The 22,775-nt window shown below is 43.2% G+C and overlaps 1 long non-coding RNA gene across 2 annotated transcripts; it reads left to right on the top strand.

Annotated features, from left to right (window-relative positions):
• Nucleotides 1–11,125: 11,125 nt before the first annotated feature.
• Nucleotides 11,126–20,156, top strand: LOC116530090. Of its 2 annotated transcripts, none has more exons than XR_004259829.1 (3): nucleotides 11,126–11,783; nucleotides 13,559–13,654; nucleotides 20,061–20,156. It is a non-coding gene; the product is annotated as an uncharacterized LOC116530090 (long non-coding RNA). The 2 variants fall into 2 exon arrangements; XR_004259828.1 differs by lacking the exon at nucleotides 20,061–20,156 and adding an exon at nucleotides 15,367–17,036.
• The last annotated feature ends 2,619 nt before the right edge of the window (nucleotides 20,157–22,775 follow it).

The raw sequence follows: 22,775 nt of genomic DNA, 5'->3' as shown, positions 1-22,775 counted from the left end.
TTTTTTTTTCTTGTAAATCTGTTCTTTGTAGATTCTGGATATTAGCCCTTTGTCAAATGGGTAGATTGCAAAAATTTTTTCCCATTCTGTTGGTTGCTGGTTCACTCTAATGATTGTTTCTTTTGCTGTGCAGAAGCTCTGGAGTTTAATTAGATCCCGTTTGTCTATTTTGGTTTTTGTTGCCAATGCTTTTGGTGTTTTAGTCATGAAGTCCCTGCCTATGTCTATGTCCTGAATGGTTTTGTCTAGATTTTCTTCTAGGGTTTTTATGGTGTTAGGTCTTATGTTTAAGTCTTTAATCCATCTGGAGTTAATTTTAGTGTAAGGTGTCAGGAAGGGGTCCAGTTTCTGCTTTCTGCAAAATTTACAAAAGCCTCTCTCCTGGAGGACACACATACAATTTGTGTTCCATTTCAGGCAACTGTGGACAGCTTGAGTGCAGTTACACTGAGCACCTTAGGTTCATAACTCCTGTAAGAAAAGATCAGCAGTGGAAAAGAGGTGAGAAGACTTTGTTTCTCATCTCCCCCTCTGAAAACTGTGTGGAACCGGCCACTTCCTACTAGAGTTATCTCTTTGTTCTTTGTTTCAGAATACCCCACCTTCTTTATACCACATTTTCTAGATTTCTGTGTGATTCTCCTTTAAAAAGAAGCCTTCTTTCAAAAGAAGCCTTAGACTAATTCTTTGATTACAGTTTTTTGTTTTGAAACTTTCTCTTAATTTCCTCCCACTCTTTGGGAATTGATTTCCCCCTGACACACTTTAAGAAATACACTCTTACTGGCCCCTGGGGGCTCCCATTTGAACAACCACTTTTTTCCTGTCCTTGAACTGATTTAGTGTGAGGCCCATGTCCCTCTTTCCTTGGTGTAATTTCCTTTAGTGTAATTTCTGTAACTCAAATCTGAATAGAATTTTCTTGAAATGAAACCCCAATAGCCAGCATTTTAGTTCCCCAGGCTTTTAAAAAAACTACAGAGTATTAATTACAGGGACTCTTTATTCTCACCCTCTGATACTCTCAGAATCCCATGTGAGACATTCAGGAGCTGGCATGGAACTAGCTGATACTTCCTCTCCCGAGATCAGCACGTTCAGGCTTCACTGGCTGCTGGTACCGGGGTGAATAGTCTTTGAAGCCTCACATTTGGGAATATTACTCTGACTCCCTCACTACACTGCCCCCCACTTGGACCCTCTTCATTCTGGGGCTCCTCCCAGATCTCCCCTTCAGGATGAGGCACTCCTTTCCCTAAGTGCTAGGAATGCTGCCTAGTGATGGCCCTCAGTTGAGTCCTTCCCCAAGGATTGCCCTTGGCTGAAGAGAGCCTCCTCACTAAAGGTTAGAACCCTTACCAAGGGGCAGACCACATCCAATGACAGGTCATTGCGGAACCCTTGCTTCAGTTCAGGGTAACCTGGAAGAGCTGTCTGAGCTCTGAAGCTCCTTGTGGGGTGAGTCGAGGCTGCTGTTGTAACTGCATAGCAGCCCCGCTCCTTCCTCTGCCCAATCCACCTTCCCGTCCTCTCTCCCTGATGCTGTCCCAAGAGCCATCTGCAAAAATCCACCTGCACCTAATTCATCTCAGAGTCTGTTTGCTAGGGAACCAGGGCTTTAAAATGCTCAGGCATCGAGGCATTCGAGAGAACTGTGCTCTCTTGAGAGCTAATGTTGCAACGTGCATCAGTTGCTTTTCCCCACCCAGCATCCTTTGACCCTTCTTGTAACAAGCAGCTTCCAGATTTTCCTCCGGGTAGCCACACCTCCCTACCTTTCCGCTCTTGATGCAGTAGGGCTGAGCCCACCCACCCCTTCCCAACCGCCTGTCTGACCCAGGCCCGCCACATCACCCCAGCTACAGTAATTGGTTCAGGGATGGCACATGACCTCAGCTGGGCCAGTGACAGCCCTTTCTGGGACTTGGGCTGAAACCATGGAGACAAATGAGCCCTTTGTGTCTCCGAGTTGCCGAACTGACTGAATGAAGGAAAATTTCAGACTGAGCATGGTGGCTCACGCCTATAATCCCAGCACTTTGGGAAGCCGAGTCAGGAGGATCACTTGAGGCCAGGTGTCTGAGGCACATTAACTGGGGAAGGAGAAATTTGCTTCCTGATTCCCCTTTCTCTGTAGAGCAAAAACAGATGTAGAAGAGTGGAAAATGTTCCTGGGAAAGGAGGATGTCTGACAGCTTCAGATAGTAAAACCTCCTCAGTTAGTATGAAAATAGCACTCATTATTTTTGCACAAAGAGAAATGCCTTCGCCAATCACTGCAGCTCCTCTTTATCACTTTTGAGTGTGTTTATTTTGACGGCCTTTTATTTATACCTTTTTTTCATTCGTACATCAGAAATACGGCCCCATCTGGAGACGGTGCACAACTTGATGCTTTTCATGACCCTTCCAATCAGGAATAACTACAGCTGTCGGGGGAGCACTGAAAAAATGTCAATTAGCTATAAAAGTTCCACAAACAAGCATTATGTCTTCCTCTTATGAGTCCCCGGGTGCAGCTCAAAATTGAGCAATAATGTCCACAGTTAAAAATGGCTGTTGGGGGCCCCAGCACTCTCTTTCCCCATTAATAATTGCTCAGCACCACAGCTGGAGCCACCGCGTGTGGATGGTGGAGCCCAGGTCGCTGAGGGTATTTGCGTTAAAAACAGTGACAGCATACGTCGTATTTCTGAGTGGAGAATGACATCGCATCCCTCCATGTTCACACCAATGGCTGAACTCATCCCTCTGGGCTCGGGACTTGAGCCGCCTTGCGCTGTCCTCCTGCCTCTGGGTTCCTCTTCTCCTCTTATCTGCACCCTGGCTGCTTGTTTCCTGTTCACGTCTGAAAATCACATCAGGGTGGCCCTGGGCCTGGGGAGGAATTGGAGAGCAGTCTGCCTCCTGGTGCTGCTCTTCGGGATTGTCCAGGACCTTTATTTGCATGTGGCCTTTATTACAGACAAGAGCTCTGCCCTCCAGGTGAAAAGGCAAAGAAAGTCTTTATTCTGCAAGTGAAACCAAGTACCTGGGGCCAGTGGAGGTGACTTGCCTTGGCATGTGAAATGTAATGAAGCCTTATTTACAAATACAGACAGCTGGGCCAAGGGCTGCAGTTTGCCAATTTTTAAAATTTTATTTCTAGCTTTATTGAGGTTTAATTGACAAATAAAAATGATATACATTCGAGGTGTGTAATATGATATTTTGATACATATGTATACAGTGAAATGATTATCATTCTTAAGGAAAATTAACATATCCGTCACCTCACAGTTACCGTTTTGTGTGTGTGTGTGTGTGTGTGGTGAGAATATTTAAGATCTACTTTAGCAAGTTTCAAGTACACAATATATTATCCTTAATGATAGTCACCATGCTGTATATTAGGTCTCCAGAACTTATTCATCTTATAGCTGCAAGTTTGTTGGGAGCTGTGAGAAATGAGGAACTGTTGGTCAAATGGTACAAATTTGCAATTCATTATTTTTTAAAATGCTGCATTAAAATATTAATTATCATTATAATCAACGTTTTTGTGCCCCTTAAATCTTATGCCTGAGGCTAGTGCCCCACCCCCCCCTCACCCTAGTCCTAGTTCTACCTTCATCCAGAAATGACATGGGCGTGGTCCTTCCCCAAGCTCTCAGCTGTGTGTTCTAAGAACTCTCACCTTTAGTAGAGTTGGGTAAGAGAGTTTCAGCCATGCCTTGTGTGGAGATGGCATCTGCAAAAAGCACACATACAGACCTTGGTTCCAATTCTTGTGCCACAACCATGTGACCTTCAGCAAGTCATCTGACATCTCTGAGCATAGGGCTTCTCACCTACCAAGCTGACATCATAGTATCGACCTCAGAGTATGGCCGTGAAGATTAAATACAATAAACGATATCAGGTGGCCTGCATTCAATTAATGACACTGACAAATGTTTATGGAGTGAATAATCAGTGCACAAAATGTTGGTTTGAAGGACGGGAGGATTTTTATCATCAGATTGCTTCCTGATCAGCTGGACCTTCTTATTTTTTTTTTTCCTGTCTTCTTACTTTCTATATCAAGTCATGGTGATGTCTATACATGTTTATATTTTGTGCTAGACCTGAGGGCATGTATGCATAGGAAGCATCTGGTATTTGTTGTATGAATGGAAAAAGAGGTTTTTTTTTTTTTTTTTTCTGAGATGAAGTCTCACTCTGTCGCTGAGGCTGGAATGCAGTGGTGTGATCTTGGCTCACTGCAACCTCCACTTCTCAGGTTCAAGCCATTCTCCTGCCTCGGCCTCTCAAATAGCTGAGATTACAGATGCCTGCCACACACCTGGCTAATTTTTGTATTTTTAGTAGGGATGGGGTTTCACCACGTTGGCCAGGTTGGTCTCAAACTCCCGACTCAGGTGATCCACCTGCCTCCGCATTCCAAAGTACTGGGATTACAGGCATGAGCCACTGTGCCCGGCCAAAAAGAGCTTATTAATGAGCAATGATATGAATGAATGTGGAATCAGGCAATGTGGTCAAATCCCCGCTGTGTAGGTGACCTGAGTCATTTACACTATTGGCTACAAGGTTCTGAGGAGGCTTAGATGCAAAGAAGGTAAGTTCAACAGTCTAAAAAGCTACAGTGACCCCAGTGATTCTTAAGTAGAGTCACATACAAAAATCATTGTGTGGGTTCTTCAATGGACCCTCGCTCCATTGAAGCAAAGCCTGGGTCCCTTGCTCTTTAGTGGGTTGGGAATTGGAAGCAGCAAGGAGAAGAGAACTCAGAGCTTCTGCTGTGCTTCCAGGGTTGGTCCATGGATGCTGAGTTAATTCATAACTGTTCTAAAGTCAGAAAGTTCTGAGTCATAAAGGAAAGACCGTGTTGGGGCTTTTCTGGAAAAAAGATGTGAAGTGACAAGATTATAAGATGAGCGGCCATGTAATTTATCATTCAAACTGGCATCATTCTGAGAGTGAAAGAAGCTGCTGTTAATAATTACACTGGAGTAAATGATGCCAATTCAGACTGTTCTGGGCAAAGCAAGGCATATATTTATCCTACTTCTAAAGCAATCCTGCAAAGAACCTCCTGCTGAGTGTCGGAAAGGACAATGCCATTTGTGCCACCGCCTGGTGGACAGCACTGGCTTCTTTTGCAAAGAGGGCAGCCTTATGCCTGCCCTCTGCAGCCATTACTGTATCTAGGTCCTCTGGTAATAGAACAGTTGTGCCTTCCTTTGCCTACTGTGCCCTCTTTATAGCCAGTAGTCCAGCGTACCTAAGAGCTGTGTCACCATCCATGGCCACCAGCTGGCTCTGCTGTCACATCTGGGATCTCATTTGAATGACGCCTCATAGAAGCCTGAAAAATGGAATCACAAGTGGAGAAGCCAGCAAAGGCAGAATGCCAGAGGTGAGCAGTGTGGGCTGCTGAATTGTCTTTTAGATAAATGCCTGATGTTAGCACGGGAAAGAATTGCAGATAATCATTTATTCTAATATCTTGCTTAATATCCTCTCCCGCCACCTCAATTTACTGTTGAGGAGATAAAATCCAAAGAGTAATGTGCTCAAGTTTATTAGTTCCTTCAAATTTATGTCTCTAGCCCACACTTTCTCCATGGATTCCAGAATATCCCACCATCTCCTGGATGTCTCGCTGGCGGAAATATCGAACTCGGCATTTCCAAACATGGCCTTGTGATCACTTCCCAAGCCGGTTCCACCCCTGTCCTTCTCACCTCAGCCAATAGCAAGCCCTCTCTCTGCTGCTCAGGCCGAAACTCTTGGAGTTACCCTTGACTCTTCACAACTTCTCCTTCTTTCTCACAACACACCTAGTCTGTTAGAAAAGACTATTCAGAATGTACCCAGAGGCTGACGCCTTTTCACCACCCCCGTTGCTACCCCTGGCCCAAGCCACCACCTCTCGCCTGGGTTGTCACTATTGCCTGCTAACTGCTTCCACTCAGAACTTCCTACAGTTCTTTTTATTTTTACTGAATCGAATGGTCAGATGGGTCCTTTTAAAGCCTAAGTTAGGTTGTGTCACTCTTCTGCTCAAAGTAAAAGCTGAAAGTCTTTTTTTTTTTTTCCGCCGTCTCTACTAAAAATACAAAACTTAGCCAACTGTGGTAGCGTGTGCCTGTAATCCCAGCTACTTGGGAGGCTGAGGCATGAGAATCACCTGAACCCAGGAGGCAGAGGTTGCAGTGAGCCAAGATCACACCACTGCACTCCAGCCTGGGTGACAGAGTGACTCCATCTCAAAAAAAAAAAGAAAGAAAGGAAGAAAGAAAAGCTGAAATTCTTACTCTGTCCTACAAATTCCTACACAAACAACACCCAACACCATTACCAGTTCTGTTTTTACCTTGTAACAGGTGCTCCCTGTTCACATGGCTACAGCCACTGTGGCCTCTTTGCTATTCTTCAAATAAATCAGGCATACGCCTAAGCCCCCGGACCTTTGCACCAACTGTGCCTTGAGCCTAGGACACTTTTTCCCCAGCTCCACTTGGTTAAATTCTCCTATGGCTACAAGTCTTTGCTCAAATGCAAGCTTCTATTAAAACTGCTATTCCTCATTCTCTTTTCCTGTGTTATTATTCTGTGTAACATTTGTTATCTCCTCAAATATCCTGTAATGTATTTATTGTTTTCTGTGTATCCTCTGACTCCCTTGAGTGGAAATTAAGATCTCTGGAGGCAGGAATTTGCATGTTTTGTTTCCTGCTGTGAAATCAGAGCAAGCAGCTGGCACAAAGTAGGAATCTGATAAACATTTGCTGAATGAATTAATTCAGCAGCTATTTACCCAATGTCTTCCATGTATCAGGTGCATACTGGAGGTATCAAGATGGTTACAGCAAAATCCTTCCTCTTAAAGTGTGCCTGAGTCGGTAGGATGAAGGCAAAGACAACCCTAAGGCAGGGTAATCATGATATACAACAGTGCTAAGGACCACAGTCCCTGGCGTTATTGTTCTACCACATGGGGGAGTGGAATGAAAGCAAGTGATGTTTGCCCAGAGCAAGCGATGCTGCCGCTGGATCTTGACAAGCTAGTGGAATTTTACCAGGCAGTAGAGCAGGGTGACAGAACTGCCCCTCATGTCTCAGTGGATTTTCACTCTGCATACTGATTCAGAGAGCACGCTTGGTCCCAGGGAAAAAATGGATAAGAATTTCTTTTTGTGATAACTGTGTTGTCCAGACAGCACTTCTTAACAGCAGAAGGATGGCCTGATGGCATCCCAGGGCATTCAAGTACCAAAGTGATCCAGTCTGCTCACCTACTGGTGAAATCTAAAGCAGTTTTCCTTCAGAGCAACCTGGGCAGGTGACCTCACAGCGCTACAGCTACTGCACTGAGCACCATCCACCGGAATCACACAACTCCAGTTTCCCCTGGACTGTCAGGAAGCCCTGATTTTAAAAATGGCTTTTGGTTTGTGATTTCTTAGAATAATCTCGTTTAAGTCAAAGAATTGTTTGCAGTGGAATTCAGCTGCTTTTTCTGAGTTCATTTGCCTCTGGGGAATAAAAGGATCACCAGACATTTGTAAACCACTTCTGTAGCATAACAAAAAGAGAAAGCAGGCATTGGGCAGGTGCTGCTTTCTGGCTTGGGGGCCTCTAAGACCATAGGATTGTTCTAAATTCCATTATTACCTGCCCAGGTAGGTCTCACAGTTCTGGTGGTAGTGAGAGTGTACTGGTTAGCTATTTATGTGTGACAAATTACCTCTATACTTAGCAGCCTAAAACAACAACAGTTAATCATATTCCACAATTCTTTGAATTGTCTAGATTGATCCTCTGACAGTTTTGTTTGGGCCCACTCATGGGACTGCATCCAGCTGGAGAGCCAGCAAGGCTGCAAGGTCCATGATGGCCTTCCTCACCTTTCTGCCAGTTGGTGCTTTTAGCTAGGACACCCTGATGCTCCTTCATGTGGTAGTCTTCCAACAGAACAGCTTTCTTACAGTGAGGTCATAGCAGGCTCAAAGGGGATGACAGAGGAAGCTGTAAGGCCCCTTTGAGGACTAGACGTGGAGCACAGATAGGTTTGCTTCTTCTACATTCCATTGGGCAAACTGAGTCACAAACCCTGCCAAACTCAAAAGGTCAGAATAGATTCAACCTTCTGAGGGGAGGGGCTGGCTGCAAAACTCTGTGGCCACATTCAACGTACCACAATTTTCCATTTGACTATAGTTATTAATAGTTCTTCCAGATACAGAATAAATTTACCCCTCCCAAGATCTTAAAAAATCTCACCAGTTATAGCATAAGCCTCAGAATCCTGGAGCTTGTGATCTTCATCTGGCTTGGATACAGAAAAAGCCTCTTGGGCACAGCAGATCCTCTTGATCCAGAAACGTGAGAATTTAAAGCATGAAGGGACAGGGACTAGATGATGCCATAGTCACTCCTATTCAAAAAAGAAGAGCCAGAGGCACTAGCAGTCACTGGCACATAGTAATTCTGAAATCTAGCCAGGCACAGGCATGTGTCATCAGAGCTCTCTACCCAAGTCAGGGAATATTCTTTTACTTGGGCCTGGCTCTGCTCTCTGGAAATAGTTTCCTAATCATCTGTTTTCCTTGGCCCTTAAATTCACCTTCTAGGTTCTTGGCTATGCTCTTTGAATTTCTTTTTCCTTCCATAAAAGAGGGTTCATGTTTGTAGCTTTCTTAGCCTGCTTTCTAACTGTAAACTTTGTGTTTTAAACTGTGTCTCTTTTCTTTAGTCTGAGCTGCTACAACTCCTTTAAAAATGTTTTGGGTTTTCTGTATATCACATTATACTCTGTTAAACAAAAAGCGTATTCACAACTATGTTTAAAATAGATTCCTCGCTACTTGGATGGGAAATTTCAGGGTGCTGTAGGACAAAGCCCTTAGGATTTTTGTCTAGGTGAGAAGGTCTATTAGACAACATCTTAATGTTTCAGAGGGTCCTATACTTACATTCTTGATTTGATTGTGATTCTGAAGCCATTTTCATTTTTCCCTTGAGAATCTTTTGCCTGTTGAAAAGACTAGAAGTATTACAAAGAAAACCAGCTTTATTTAGAAACTCAGTATGTATCAGATCCTCTGTACTTTCTTTAAATTCTGCTTACAAATAGAAGTGACTTTAGTACATCTCTCTTTCTCTTCTCATTCCTTATCATACTCAGCTAGAAAAAGCCAGTAACTGTTGTTAGCATCCTGCCTCATCATCTCCTTAGGGATACTCACACATTCATTAGTACATTTCCTGTCTTTTGAATTACTTCAGGCAAAAGTTTTGCCAATTGTTCCTTAGTTGTAAATTGGTTTGCCCTTTTCCCAGCCTCTACTAGCAGTGTTCTCTATACTAATAGCTGCCTTAATTCTCTATCAGCCTCTGCCCATTGCCCAGTCCCATACCCAATGTCATATTAATAGAGATTTTTAAAAAAATTTTTGAATAGCTGCACCCACTTCTAGGTACCGATTTCTGTATCAGTTAACTATGCAATATAAGCAAACCATTTCAGAACTTGATGGCTTAATAAAACAGTGACTCACTATTTTAACATTCTATAGAGTGATTCTTCTGCTGGTCTCACCTGGGATTGCTCATGCAGCTGCATTCAGCTGGAAGGGTGACTGGGCTCAGCTATGTTGGCTGGATCTTCCTCTCCATGTTGTCTTTCATTCCAGTTTCTTCACATCCTGGAGTCTTCCTGGCATGATGGTCTCAGGGGAGCATTCCCAGAGGGCAAGCCCAAATTCATAAGCACAAACGAAACCTCTGCTTACACCCAGTTAACTTGGCCAGAATAAGACTCACGGACAAGTCCAGAATCAGGGTGGGAGGGAACTACACAGAGATATGAATACTGAGAGGTGTGTTTCATTGGGCTATGACTGTTTGCACAGAAGAATAAAAGAGATCACCAACCTAATCCAGGTCTCCTGTCCTCTCCTCTCCCTGCTGACCTCTCTGTAGTCCTAACCTGCAGTTTCTGTGTGTGCTTCTGACGGTGGGTGCTAGAAAGTATACCCAGGCAGCACCTAGGCCAACATGCACATCCTTCGCCCATTGCCCTTAGTGAAATTTTTGGGAAGTCAGGCTCTGCTTCCAGGTCTAATTCTGATCTTGAATATCCAGATCAGAATATGCCCTTTTCTTCTCTATATAATATTCTTTGCACCACAAAAAGAAACTCCCTTTGGAGCTTGCCTCAGACATGTAAGAGCTCTGCATCGAACAGGACAAAATTTCTCAATGTTTATGCTCAGATGATATCTACAAGAGGGAAAGTCTCCTGTTTGTCACAGCCATCATTAAAATGGTCTCTAATAACTCAGTCTCCTGGTATTCACACCCTTGTGTCATCCTCTTCTCTGCATGTGGGTGGGACTTGCTGATACTTCTAACCAATAGAATATTGCAGGTGTGGTGTGATGTCACTTCTGATATTGGGTTATAAAGAAGCTGTGGCTTTAGTCTGGGTGTAACTCTCTCTTGGGTTGCTTACTCTGAGAATGCAGCCGTCATGCTGTGATGCAGTCCTGTGGAAAGGCCCACGTCTGTGAGCTTGGAAGCTGATCTTCTGAGGCCTGCCCACAGCCATGGAAGAGTGGGTGAGCTCAAAAGCTGGCCTTCCCCAAGCTAAGCTTTGAGATGACTGCAGTCCTGGCTGACACTTTGAGTGCAGTCTTGTGAGAGACTCTGATCCAGCACCACACAGCCAAGATGCTTCTTCATTCCTGACCCTCAGGAACAGTGAAGTTATACATTGGTTGTTTCTAGCTTCTGAGTTTTGGGGTATGTATTTGTTACACAGCAATAGATAACTAAAACGTATTTTGGGTCACAGACTGATAAGGTTTGGATCCATGTCCCCACTCAAATCTCATGTCTAGGTGTAGTCCCCAGTGTTAGAGGTGGGGGTAATTAGATCACGGGGCAGTTTCTAGTGATTTAACACCATCCCCCTTGGAGCAGTCATCACGATGGTGAATTCTCATGGGATCTGGTTGTTTAAAAGTGTATAATACCTCCCCATCTCTCTTTCTCCTGCTCTAGCCATGTAAGATGTGCCTGCTTCCCCTTGGCCACCTGCAATGATTGTAACTTTCCTGAGGCCTCCCAAGCCATGCTTGCTTCCTGTACAGCCTGCAGAACTGTGAGCCAATTAAGCCTCTTTTCTTTATAAATTACACAGTTTTAGGTATTTACAGCAATTCAAGAACCGACTAATACACAGCCTTTGCAAAAGTGTGCATAGTCCAGGAGTACCCCACCCCAAAACAGCCAGTATAAGACCAATAGGAGCAAGACAGAGGGGTGAGGACAAAGAGAAGTGTGAGGAATCTGGAGGATTTCTTTGGCCCCTCGACTGTTGCCTCTTGCTTTCCTTCCCTGGAGATTGTGGTCTTTCAGAACAATCAGCCAAGCAGAAAACAGTCTTCTCTGGGTTAAGATGGCAGCAACAAGTAATTTAATACTTTACCTTGATTGGATTAGTAGCAAAGGCATTGACCAGTCTCTCTAGCTGATACAAGGTCAGTTTATCCTGTCTAAATTAAATCTCTTCGGCATCCTTGGTTTGAACAGCCTACTCATATTTTCTGCAGATGCTCTATACATTTTTGTTGTTGTTTTTTAGGGATGGAGAAGCAAAAATGCATTCTCTTTTCTTAGGTGGGAGGACTGATTGCCTCTGCCTCGCCAGCGTGATTATTGCAGCACATACATAGGTTCAGAGCTGCCGAGAAAAGTAATGGATCTGCCCGAATTAGCGCCTGACTTGGGTGAGCACCGAAGCAGAAATTCCCCCCCTTTTTAACACTTTGGCTCAGTGAAGCAGGCCAAACCCTATAATCATCATTGATTATCTCATTCGGCATGACTCCTGGGAAATCTTGGTTGAAAGCAAATTGAATCGGATATTTGCTGCCACTCTTGTAAAAGGGGACTCTCTTAGATTAATTTCAGGGATGATGGCAGCCCAGAAAATGAGGGCCTGGAGTAGTGTGGCCAAGGCGGCCGTCGGGCATTGTGAGAAGATGAAGCTCTTGTGAACTGATGTGTATAAAGGGTGGCTTTAGAAAAAAGCGCAATCTTTTAGTGTGGAGGATTAGTCCTAGAGGAGAGGCTCCTTCACAGATGAGCTCGCCTGGTCTGCACCTGCGAAAGGCTGGTTGTTAGGGAAGATTCATCAAATAAAGCCCAGGCCCCATTGTTCCTGTGGCTATCTCAGGCTCCCTAGGGAGAAAGGGGCTGCACAAGTTCTCTTGGGATAGAACTTTAGGCACAAAGGGAAAAGAAGCCCTTTTGTGGATTCCAAGGAATCCCTTACCCATAGGGGTGGAAGATGAATAGGCAAAACTTTAAAAGGTCAAGGGCTTATTGAATAAGAGGAAGATTTGGGACTGTCAAGCCCTGCTGGAGGCCAATGGTATCACTGAGAGAGAGGCAGCACTCACACCTGGCACTTCCGCCACGTCCCTCCCTCATGAACATCATCACGGCAAGAAGCAGGGCCTTTCTGACTCGGTAGAGGAGATCACAAAAAAACAGTGGTCATGAGACTGCATAACACACACAGAGCCAACTAGGGAGAGCCGATGATGTGAAATCAGCATTCACGCACCACCCTGGCTGGCAAACCCAGCACAGAGGCATCACCAAGTCCAGTTAGCAGGGCTGTCAGCCGTGAGCGTGTGGAGAGACCTGCTTTAGAAGGTTTTATGGGCAAGGTTAGTAAAACAGCAACAACAGTAATATGTATTTATCAAGTGTGTCCTGTGTGTCCGGATCTATATATATATAAATGCTGGTAATAACCCAGCAAGAGAGGTATGGTTATTGTGGTGGACAATGCTGGTGGTTTGCTGAGACCCCCTGGGGTCCCTTTTTTCCCATTTTTGTGCACCTCCAGCTTGACTGTGCTCTTGTTTCCAACAGCAAGCATCTGTAGCTACTTTTTCCTAAGATTTTTCTTGGGCTAGTGGAGTTTGCTTTGCAGAGCTGGAAGTGCCTCGGAATTTACATCTACCCTCCTTTCCCAGCACCCTTAACCAATGACTTGTGGATACAGAAATATGGAGGCCCAGCTCCTTTGGATAAGGCCAACTCCGAGGTGTAATTTATAGTGCAGAGGTTTCTAGCAGCATCAGGCCAAAGCTAACCTCTGTCTCCTGGACCTTTGCCTGAAAACTGTATACTGCTTAGCTTCCTCCGTTTTCCCCTCCTATATCCTCCACTCGATTTCCAATTTCCCCTGCGAGTACTTTCTTGGTAATACAAATTCTCATCTTAGGATCCACTTCTGGGAAACCTAACTTATGATGTTACCCCTGATTTGTACATCAGAAAGCTAAAGAATACAGTGAGATGAAGCCACTTTCCTGCCTAAGGTCACACAAGTAAATATCTGAGCTGGTATTTACAACCAGTCCTCTCTGACTTCAGAACTTTTGTTCCTTATATGACCCACAGAGCCCATTTCCAACGAGGAGAAGTTTGTGTGTGGAAAACTTGGAGAAAAGCTTATCCTCATTGCCACACTTCTGTTCCCTTTTAGGAGCTTCTTGCCCATGTGACCAAGAATTGGTCAAAGTCACAGGCACCTTTAGCAGCAACTCTTGGGAAGAATGTGATTGACTTGTCAGGATTCTCAGTAAGTGCATTTCATTTAGTTTTTGCTAAAAATGGACTCCAGTGGTCAATGGATTTACCACATTGAAACAACCCTGAATAACACCTTCCTTGTAGATGTATTTGCAGTTTCTTCTATGACAACATGGTTCCGGCAGTATCACAGTGAAGGGTCACTGCTTTGCGTTTATTTTCGTTGAAAGCTAGAGGTCAGGTGACCACTGCCATAATCGTGACACTGTTATCTGCCTGCGGAAGAACTAGTTGGGCCTGGAGGGAGATACATTTTGGGAGCCGTGATACAGCGAAAGCACTGGCCTAAGGTGCCTGAGAAGTTGTGGCTAAAATTGGAGAAGATAGAAGAGTGATCAAATAAATAAATAAATAAAAGTCAAGCGATGCTAGAGATAGACATTGTTTTGGGCTCAGAAAGACCTCAATGGAAATCCTGGCTCATAAACTTTAGACGTAGCTTCAGACAAATTACTTAACCCCTCTAAAGCTCACTTCTTAATCATCCGCATAATTGGAGTTCTGATTGCACCTAGGTTATAGAATTGCTGGCTTTATTTTGTTTTGCTTTTGAGAGAGAATCTCGCTGTTCTGTCACCCGGGCTGGAGTGCGGTGGTGTGATCTCGTCTCTCTGCAGCCTCCGCCTCCTGGGTTCAAGACATTTTCATGCCTTAGCCTCCCGAGTAGCTAAGATTACAGGCGTGCATGACCACACCCAGCTGATTTTTGTATTTTTAGTAGAGATAGGGTTTCGCCATGTTGGCCAGACTGGTCTCCAACTCTTGGCCTCAAATGATCTGCCCACCTTGGCCTCCCAAAGTGCTGGGATTACAAGCGTGAGCCACTGCACCTGGCCTGCTATGATTTCTGTAATGAAGTGATGGATACATAGGACTTGATATAAGTTTTGGCGCATAGTAGGCATTTACTGATAATGTTTGTCTTAGTGAATAGCTTAAGTACACATAATTTTTGCTTACATTAGGTAAGCGGGAAGATCAGGAGATTGTATAAACACGGTTAGCATGTCAATGTTTATCAGCATACACTGAATTCTAACAAACTGCCTACTCACTAATGTCTTGTTTTGTGCCTATAATCAGGGGGCAAAGAAGACAAGACCTGTATCATAAAAGCTACATTTTCTCATAGGAATTGTGCCTTTCATCACCTTTTTCTTTTTCTTTCTTTTCTTTTCTTTTTTTTTTTTTTTTTTTTTTTTTTTTTTTTTTTTTTTTTTTTTTTTGAGACAGAGTCTCACTCTGTTGCCCAGGCTGGATTGCAGTGGTGCAATCTCAGTTCACTGCAACCTTCATCTCCCAGGTTCAAGCGATTCCTCTGCCTCAACCTCCCCCGTAGCTGGGACTACAGGCATGCGTCACCACACCCAGCTAATTTTTGTATTTTTAGTAGAGACGGGGTTTCACCATATTGGCCAAGCTGTTCTCACACTCCAGACCGCTCGATCCGCCCACCTTAGCCCCCCAAAGTGCTGGGATTCCATGCATGAGCCACCACGCTTGGCCTCACAATCTTTTCAATGATGACAACACAAAATATGGAGCCCATGACTCTGAATTTTTGTATTTTGGTTGGGCTCTGCAACCTTTAGACTTACAGACAAATAGTTAACGTTTAGGCAAGAATTGCTTGGCCAGGTTAGGCTCTGATGGTTTCAGGTCCACTCAAATTCATTCTCTTCAATCGGCCTTATCTCCTAGGTGTTAAAACCAATGCTCTGAGTATGAGTTGTGCAGTTGGAATAAAGAACAGTGAAATCGCGTACCTCTCTCAAAACATTCAAGGCCTCTTTCTTCTACACTAACTTGCTGATGATTGCAAGTAAAGAGATAAAAATAAATGCACTCATGAATCTATCACTGGTTAATGATGTATAAATAATCCTTCTAGGTAGACAGATTGTCACTTCTGTGGCTGAATTTGGAGGGAGGACCTCCAAGACTCTTGGTTGGCTAGAAATTTAGGATAAAAATCACAATTTCTTGAGCCCTGTAGAATTTTTATGTAGGCTTTTGTTTGTTTTTGTCACTTGAGTTATCTGAAATTCAATCTTGTTCGGCTTTTAACTAAAAGATACCTCCCTGTAAACCCAAGTCTCTCAGTTACATGCATTTTTGAAAACTGAAACCCATAGAGGACACGTTACTGGTTCCAGTGCTTTGGCTAATGAGGGCGTGCCCCTGAGAGGAGCTGGCGGTTAATGGTGGTGTTTCTGGGCTAGGGCTGTGTCATCTTTTTTCCTGTCCAAGAGTGTAGAGTCATGCCAGCTATGAAGGACAATTATAACTTTAAGCAAAGACATTCCTGGGAGAGCCACCCCTCTAAAAATGGAAATAAGTGGGCAGGGCAAGAATCTCTAAAAGGCCTCTGATTTTCTTATCCCAGCCATGCTTAATCCAGCAGTTAAATGTCCTAGAAAAATTACACCTTCGTCTTTCTTTTCACTTATCAAGTGTCTGAGCATGTTCCTGATTGAGTACTTGCAGAATTTGAAAATGCTGAGTCGGCTGGGCTGCTAAGAATGGGAAAAGAAATAAAATAAACCTTGACAAAATTGACCCTGGCCCCTGCTGATGAAAAATATAGCCCAATATGGCCACAGCACAGGTTCGAAGGGTGGTTCTTCTGTGAACCAGCTGTCACTTACCAGACGTAAAAAAACCGTCAGTCCACAGCTGAATCTGGCCAACAGAGATCTCCAGTTTAGCTAGGAAGAGTGTGGAATTGTATTTTTTATTGCAGGAAGCCCTCTTTAGTTCACCACCAGTTCTTGTCTCCACTGTGTCCTCAACGTTCCCTTCCCACTTGATCTGTATCTGTCACCTGACTCTCCCTGGAGCCATGTAAGTCTATAACCACCTTCAGCCTCATTTTCCTCAACTGCCAAATGTGAACCAAGCCTGTTTCACAGGTTGTTGTGAGAGTCTACTGTGACAGCGTGGATGACACGGCCAGCATGGGCTAGTGCTGCATGAGCTCAGTGCACTTCTTTCTTTCTCTTTTCCTTTTCTCTTGCCCCATTTCTCATTCTTGTTTTCCTCTTCTTTGTGATGTTTGGATATTTATTTGATCTCGTTGCTAAACTTTAAGCAAGTTTTTTTTTTTTCAGGTCATGGAACCTCTGGGTTATTCTTGTTTGTCCTGAAGTGAAAGTTGTACTAAATATGTCCTCTGCTTCTCCACAATGTATGAATCGAAAGAGGCGTATCTAAAAGGCACAAAAGTGATTAAACACTGAGTTAGTCATGCCCTGAGTTAAGACGAGGTTTGACCCTGCTCCACATTAATCCAGAAGATGGTTGAAGATGACGACCTTGCATGCATTTTGCTTGGGGGATCTTACAGTTAGTGAAATTAAACTGCCTCGCTGTGATGGTTCCCCAACGGCATTGGGATAGGAGTTGGTTTCGTAGGTTTGGGGTGGGCAGGGGAAAGTTACAGTTTAGGGTGGTGTTTTGCAAGCTTTGAGGGGGTCGAAGGTTTGCAAGCTGGGTAGGGGTCGTAGGGTGTGGAGTCGTGAGGTTGACCATGTCGGTTACAAAGTCCAATAGCTTTATTAATTCGGGTGGGAATAAGGAGCAATAGAGAATGTCTTAAAGTTAATACTGAGGGTCAACTTGATTGGATTGGAGGATGTAAAATATTGATCCTGGGTGTGTCTGTGAGGGTGTTGCCAAAGGAGATTAACATTTGAATCAGTGGGGCTGGGAAAGGCAGACCCACCCTTTAATTTGAGTAGGCACTGTCTAATCAGCTGCCAGTGCAGCTAGAATACAAAGCAGGCAGAAAAATTCAGACCAAAAAAAAAGGACTGGCCTAGTTCCCTAGCCTACATCTTTGTCCCTTGTTGGATGCTTCCTGCCCTTGAACATTGGACTTCAAGTTCTTCAGTTCTGGGACTCCGACTGGCTCTCCTTGCACCTCAGCTTATAGACCGCCTATTGTGGGACCTTGTGATCATGTGAGTTTATACTTAATAAGCTGCTCTCTCTCTCTACATATATATACATATATACATATATATACATGTATATACATATATACATATATATACATGTATATACATATATACATATATATACATGTATATACATACATATATATACAGGTATATACATATATACATATATACATGTATATACATACATATATACATATATATACATGTATATACATACATATATACATATATATACATATATACATGTATATATACATGTATATATATGTATATATATGGAGAGAGAGAGAGAGATAATATAAAGGAGAGATATATATCTCTCCTATTCATTCTGTCCCTTTGGAGAACCCTGACTAATGCACTCACCATGAAGACAGAAAATATAATTCCAGTGTATTGAGACCCACCTAAATAAGTGGGTCTCATTTTTTCTTTTACAGTTGAGGAAGAGGAGCGTATTAGGTTAAGGGTCTTGTTCAAAGCCCTGGGATATTTAGTGGCAGGGACCTTTGTGCTAAGTGCCCAGCTTTTACTCTTCATTGTGAAACTTTATTGACCATCTAAGCGTCTAGAATGTTTTCAGTTTCTGCCTTTTGAATGACAACAGTTGAGCTGGAGATTATTAGAGGCAAAGATTACATAAGCAATGAAGACATCATTGAGTAGCAGTGCTGACCTTGGCATTGTAAAAAAAGGCAAGAAGGCACAGCTGTAGTATTCACATGCCCTAGAAGGAGGGAAGGAGAACCTTCTTTGAGATCTGGGTATAAGACCTGATTTGGATACCTACTTGCTGTGAACTTGGAAATGCTATTTAAGTTTGTTAATTATTACTTCTCTCATCTGCATGGTAAAGAGAATTATTTCTGAGCTTCCACTGTTAAAACACGTGTTCTGAATGAAGAAACCCCCAAACAGGCTTTGTGTGAGCAACATGGCTGTTTATTCACCTGACTGCAGGCGGGCTGAGGCAGAAAAGGATGTCAGCCAACGGCAGTGGGATAGGAGTTGGTTTCGTAGGTTTGGGGTGGGCAGGGGAAAGTTATAGTTTAGGGTGGTGTTTTGCAAGCTGGGAGGGGGTTGAAGGTTTGCAAGCTGGGAGGGGGTCGTAGGGTGTGGAGTCGTGAGGTTGACCATGTCGGTTACAAAGTCCAATAGCTTTATTAATTGGGGCGGGAATAAGGAGCAATAGAGAATGTCTTAAAGTCAAGTAGGCGCTGCAGGGGTTGATCATTTCTTCCTCTTTTCATGGTCTTCCAGTTACTTTAGATTTTCTAGGAACTCATCTGGAGTGTCCCTGCAGGTCACAGAGGTTAACATGGTGTACATAGGGCCATCAGTCAGTCTAGAAGACCTTACACCCACTTCGAAAGTTTATTTTGAATTTCCAAATATAGATGATTTAGTCCAACAAAAGTGTTTAATATGCACCTTCTATGTGCAGGGTATATTATGCCTGGCACCAGAGATTCAAAGGTGAATACAGCAAGAGCATGCTACATGTGCTAAATGATGAACTATCAAGTTTGCACAAAAGAATACATCATTATTATTATAACCCAAAGGGCTGTTCCCTTCTCCCTGGAAATAGTGGCTGGAAAGACATCTGTTATCTCCTCCATCACCTATGCAGCTCAGAGCTCTAGGATTTATTTCTCTCACTAGTTACAGCAGCACATAGTCCATTATACAAGGATGATTATTTAAAACAGTGCTTCTGAAATGGTTTATTCATATGTATACATATATGAGTTTCAGGGGCTGACTTACATCTTGTTCTTGAGAAAGAATCATGACCCATGAGGAAAAGTATAACACAGAATATTGTGAAGCCAGGGCTGAATTTCCGAAGCTGCTTTATCCCCAGCTTTCTTTAAGGTCCTGGAGTACTCATTTCATTTTTCTGAGTTTGAATTTCCTGTACTCATGGAAGAAGAATCTTGCCCTGACCACTCCAGATGTTTCCCATGGAGTAAAGATGGCGATGGGTATAGATGTGTTTTTAAAAATTTGTCAGTGACAAAAAGGTAAAGGTTAGCAGCAGGACTGACACCTAATTTTGGCCTTTACTTAGGACACCTGGGAAAGAAAGAAATGAACCAGGAAAATTCCCTTGCAAACTCACGAGTAAGCAGATTTCCTGGAAACCACAAATGGTGTTTACTAGCGGAAAGATGAAGAACAGTCCTCAACTATTAACTACTTTTAGCAGAATATACCCAGTCTGTGTCAGTGGTTTATTGTAAATAAACCTGAAATCTATGACTGTATTGGACACAGCTCACTGGAAAATGTCACATGGCTATGTAATTTGTTTGCTAATTGCTGTGTCTTACTATTGCTCATCAAGTTTGAATCAAAAGTAAACTTGGTCCTAGGTATGACCAGCGATTCATGTTGAATCTCATTTGCATTGTCTTTGTATTGTATCAGGTGCCATCCTAGGTAACGCGGAAAAAGGCGTAGGTAGAAAAAGGAGATGCTCCATAGCTGAATTGGCTTCTCTGTTCAAGCAAAGTACAATATACAGTTCTTTTTTTTTTTTTTTTTTTGAGACGGAGTTTCTCTCTCGTTACCCAGGCTGGAGTGCAATGGCGCGACCTCGGCTCACCGCAACCTCCGCCTCCCAGGTTCAAGCAATTCTCCTGTCTCAGCCTCCCAAGTAGCTGGGACTACAGGCACGCACCACCATGCCCGGCTAACTTTTTTTGTATTTTTAGTAGAGACGAGGTTTCACCATGCTGACTAGGATGGTCTCAATCTCCTGACCTCGTGATCCACCCGCCTGGGCTTCCCAAAGTGCTGGGATTATAGGCGTGAGCCACCGCGCCCGGCCAATATGCAGTTCTTAAATGTCACGTGGGAAACCTGAACCAGAACAATCTTGGTGCAGGAGAAAACAAACATTTGGAGGCAGTGTTGATTGTCTTGACCTTTCTGATGGAACACTGCGTGGCAGTGTCTTGCTATTTCTGGTAAACCTTGAATCAGAAGTAAATTTGTTACTCAGCAACACCAATGGCCCAAGATGTGTCTCATTTGCATTATCTTTGTGCTTTCTCAGGTGTCCCTCACAGAGAAGGCATTGTTCGTACATCATTTTCGAACATCACCGAGGGAGTTTCTGTAAAACCCAATCCAATCTTTAAGGTAAAGATTTTATGTATGTGTGAGATATAAGCACATGAGACTTACACAAAATGGCTTCTTTGGGCACAGGCCTAGGATGCTGGGGGACTTTGCTGACTCTGTGGTAATCAAAGAAGCATCAGGTTAGAAACAGCTCTGGGGGCAGTGGGGAGGAAGAATTGGTCACATGGTCCACCCAATGGGTGTGGTCACCAATGTCTGCAGGCTGTCTTTAACACTGTAGCCATATTCCACCTGATCATTCTTTATTGTTGGATCTCCCCTCCCCGGTAGTCCCCCCCTGTCCCCAAAACAGTCTCCTCTGATGCCTATTAGAACAGTAGCATCCCCTTTATTCCCTCCCTTCCCATCATTGATCTTGACTTACCTGCAGCAGGAATGAGGAAAGCCTGGACTCCCCTCCCAAGTGCTCTGACCCTCGGCTCCCTTTTTTCACAGCTTGCCCATTGCCATTTGGAAAGGCAAGGGATAAAGGCAAAGTTAGACGCAACAAGTAGTTATTTTCCTTAGTCTAGGTAAAGATGTTCTTTGGGGTAATTAACCCAAAAAGTCAAGAAAGAAAGATTTTATTTTCCTGGAACATGCCAAGTCTCAGTTTTGCAAACCCCAGACAGAAAAAGAACTGGAGAGAACAGTGGTTCTCTTCCTTAGCTCTCTACCTTGACTGTAGAATTTTCAATGGTGCTTCGAAAAAAAATTTACTATTCCTGGGCCCCATTCCAGACTAGTCAAATTAGAATTTCTGAGTGAGGCCCAGGCATGGGATTTTTAAATTGTTTTCCAAGTGATTCTAATGACTAGCTATAGTTGCAGACCACTGGGGTAGCAATTTTGTGGTCATTTGCTATTGTCCTTATGAGCAAAGTCAGGCAGTAAGTGCATTTCAGGGCATAAAATGGCTCAGGTCTAAAATGTTTTCTATTGTAAGATCAGCTATGTAAAATGAAAATCTAGTGCCAACCAGGGCATTAAGTCAGCCCATGTATAAAATAATTTCTTCTGAAGTTTTTGGCTCTAACAAGTCCTGAGATGGTATTTTCTAGTGAGAATGGGCTTAATGACCTGAGTACATCTATAAGCCAGAGAAATAACCTGATTGACTTCTCCCTTTTCAAGTTTATCAACTTGAAGAGGATATTAACATTTTTTCCATTTTAACAATGTGACTTACAAGTGGAACATTATGGAAAAGTGTGAGATCCATATTATTTCAGGGACATGAGTGTGCACACCTCCTTCCCACTCATGGAGGAGCTGACACCACTATTCTCAGGAGAAAAATCACAGAATTTGTATGGTATTCCAGAAATTTTGAACTCTGGAGCCAACTGGATCACATTAAGGACCCAAGGGGGAGACATATTTGTACTCAATGTCTGCACATTAGCAATTTCTCTCTACATAATTTTGCTCTTAAGGACGATAGAATGAGGTCCACTTTAATTAAATGCATAAGGAACACTAATCCACTTTGAAAGGCACCACTAATCCACTTACTGGTCGCCAAGTTATGCAGATACTAATGAGACTTTCAAGAGAACAGGAATAAGAGGAAGACAATTTACAGGAAATATGCTTGGAACAGGTGCTCTATTGTATATATTGCTCATGGTCAATGGCTACCAAGCAACGCCAAAGTTAGTTCATTATACCCTGCCTCACTTATGGCTGTGTCTTCTTTAGGGGGTTATTTATATAATAGAAGCAGAATCTAGTAAGTAAAGTAAGAAGTTGTGGATCTGTTTACAATTTGGTTCCTGTGCTCAGTTGCACATTAGTTTGGTCTCCAGTTAATGAACTTTTATGTATGTACTGCAAACTCCAAGTTTTTTCTGTATATACCCTTATAGCTTTAAATTTCAGTCCTTCAGGAAACTTCAACAATAAATTATATGCTATTCCATTTATTGTTGTTATTATAGTTTTATGATACTGTTTTTTATTTATCGTTTTCTTAAATAGACACTGGAACTTCTATAACAAATTAATCAGAATATA

The sequence above is a fragment of the Sapajus apella genome, unplaced genomic scaffold (genome assembly GCF_009761245.1).
Source record: "Sapajus apella isolate SASKATOON/1434 unplaced genomic scaffold, GSC_monkey_1.0 scaffold65, whole genome shotgun sequence".
NCBI classification, from domain to species: Eukaryota; Metazoa; Chordata; class Mammalia; order Primates; family Cebidae; genus Sapajus; species Sapajus apella.
This window is presented reverse-complemented; position numbering and strand designations above follow the sequence as displayed.